Source organism: Delphinapterus leucas, chromosome 2 (genome assembly GCF_059928025.1).
Source record: "Delphinapterus leucas isolate spDelLeu-1000000601 "Yukka" chromosome 2, BTC_Dleu_Yukka2, whole genome shotgun sequence".
In the NCBI taxonomy this organism is placed as follows: Eukaryota; Metazoa; Chordata; class Mammalia; order Artiodactyla; family Monodontidae; genus Delphinapterus; species Delphinapterus leucas.
The window spans coordinates 58,025,877-58,028,698 of NC_143130.1; the positions used below are offsets into that span (position 1 = coordinate 58,025,877).

The 2,822-nt window shown below is 54.9% G+C and overlaps 1 non-coding gene across 1 annotated transcript; it reads right to left on the reverse strand.

Moving 5' to 3' along the window:
- Positions 1 to 515: 515 nt before the first annotated feature.
- LOC149750110 (small nucleolar RNA SNORD116) lies at positions 516 to 608 on the reverse strand. The gene has a single exon (XR_016392353.1). It is a non-coding gene; the product is annotated as a small nucleolar RNA SNORD116 (small nucleolar RNA).
- Between the last annotated feature and the right edge of the window lie 2,214 nt (positions 609 to 2,822).

Consider the following 2,822-nt stretch of genomic DNA (forward strand, 5'->3'; position numbering starts at 1 on the left):
GGCACCACCGAGGCCTAATCCATCAGCCCCCTTCCGCCAACGTCCAACCCCAGCCCACACCCACCCACTGCTCCAGCCCCACCGGGCACTCAAGAACCTCAACGCGCCAAACTCAAGGACAGGGAGGGCCACACAGGCCTGGCCTGAGGCTCCATGCTCCAATCAGGGAAGCTTGCACATTTTGGCTTCCAGAATTAACCACCCAAGCGGCGTGCACAAAGCGTGATCCCGGCCAAAGCACACCTTTCCAAGCTGCAAGCTCACTGGGCCTACACCTGCACACAATCCAACTCTGAAGACCATCACGAGAGCCTTCCCACTCGCATTCCCTTAACGGTCTTCTAGCAGCGACCTGATACTCTTCATACATGACCCAGCTTACGGGCAGACACAGTCGAACCTCAGACAGTAGCCCCTCCAAGTCTGGAGCCCTGGGTGGTGTTTGCATGCATGTCAGTAGGGGACACTGGCCCTCACTCCTCACTGTCTGAAACACCCGAGAGAGGAAACGTGCCGGACCTCAGACTCGATGAGGAGACGGTAGAGTGTTCTCACTCATTTTGTTCAGATTTTCCAAGGAATGCATACAAGGGTGTCATCATCGATCCAAGCACGTGCTGGGACGCTGCACAACACAACCGGGCATGCCATGCGGGTCTGCAGAGGAGCCATGACCTCGTAGTACTCCAAAACCCTGGGGAATCCACAGCCCTCAGGCCACTCTGCAAGAGCAACAGTCAATCTACTCTCGCAGCCACTGGGGCCGTCAGAGGAAAACCTAATATCCAATGACACACGTTGTGGTGGTTGAATGCCTACCATCCTGAAATAGCCACGTCCACGCTCGGAAACGTGGGCCCGCCTCACTTTTTCCAGTTCTCCTCAGCACCTCCAGTCGTCAGCCCACGCAAACGTCCTCTTGTCTTTGCTGACGGCCAGCCTTGCCAAGAAACTGCACCTGAGATGTGGACGGAAATCACGCAGGATTCAGAAGTGAACCTGGGTCCTTAGAGAACATGATTTATGCGAACATTTACCTGGGCTGGAGCCCTGAACCTGCTTCACAAGGACCCCTATCCCTTACCAAGAACTGAAAGTGTGTCTGACAGCATGACTGCAGGAAGTTAGGCATGTACGTTGGCCGTTGTGTGTGAGGGTGTATGTGTGTGTTCCTGCGTGTGCGCGTGCGTGACTATGACTAGGCACGATGATGCGCTTGTGGGTTTCTGTGTCAGCCTCTGCATCCCCGTCCTGGTCTTTGTGTGTCCTTGAGGCCCTCTGCAGTGACACTGAATAGTAAAAGTCACAGGTTATACACAGTACCCTGGCTTTGGACCACCCCACTGAATGGAGAAACATCCCTACCAGCTTCAAGAAGCCACATGAGAACTTTGACCCCCAGAGGCTGTTGAAATAGGCCACAGACTCCCGCTATCCCACAGCCACGCCTTCTGACCAAAGCACAAACACTCGAGGAGATCTGCCTCCCAGCCGTGAGTGGCCACATCTACGTGGACCTAGAGACCCTGCTAGCTACTAACACACCTGATGAGCACTAGGGGTCACTCCCAGCGCTTTTGGAAGCAAGGGAACTTCCCATGGATGGCGTTGACAATGACCTGCAGCTGGCTATAGGCAAGATGCAACTTGGCACCTCTCAAGGGTCTAATGGACTTCAGCCCAAGTGTGACTTCTCGCCAACTAGGCCAAATCACTTTCTGTGGACCTGTTGGAATGCCCACCATGGCAAGAGGTGGTCTTCAGCAACCATGACCCAGGTTCAAACCCCACGGCAGAAACCAGGCCACCTTTCCAGCCACGTCTCGGCCAGCTCCCCCTCGGCAGGATTCAGAGCCCTGAATCCCGAGGAAACGCTCAAACACTGAGCAACCTTGTCCTCACTGCCCTCCTCCTGCCCACACGGCAACTCGACCCTACTGGAAGCCACAGATAACATGCGAACACGGGGACACTATACACCAGGGAAGACAAACCACAAGCATGTCTGCTTTGACGATGCCGAACCCACACCATGCATCCTGGCACTTCTCCACTGCCATAGCGATACTACCGAGGACCTCACAGAGATCAAAAGCACTGTCCCCGAGGACCACAGACAAACTTCCAACGGAAGACCTCTGCCATGAGAGGGGGCCTGGAAGCCAGTAAGGGCACAGTGGCTGTCAAGGTCAGCGCACCTGGCATCACAACAGCGCGCCCATCTCTACCATGCCAACGGACTGCTTCGGATAAACCTCTGGCTGTTAGATAGGCATCCGTACCTCATGGGCCGGCCGCGTCACGCCTTCCGGGAAAAACACTTTCGCTTTGCACATTCCCAAACTAGGGAACAAAGTGGCCAAAGGGCATGTTCGCATACCTCACCTACCCCGAGAAGGCCGGCACACACTCCTCAGCATATCGATCTTTTCTAGGTTACGCAAGACACCCTTTGGGAATCATTTCTCCGGCAACGGGATCACAACAAGTCTACACAGGTTACCTACCTCATCGCATCCACATGAACCGCCAAAGTCATCCTCTCCATAGGCAGGTGATGCCAGCCCATCAAGTACGTGACAAATCCTTGAGAAGCCGAGGCCAGAGCCTGCAACCCAATGATGACAGCCCATGCCACAACATCACGTAGGACCTGTCCTTATCATGCCTTACCTTCCTGTCCAGACCATCAGCCACGGCGCAGGCTTAAATGCAACACTCGTATCTCACCCCACTCCACGATGACCCACGGGGCGAAAACACCATGCCAGGAATTGCAATACAGGAGCTGACAAGCGCAACACCGAGGCCTAATCCATCAG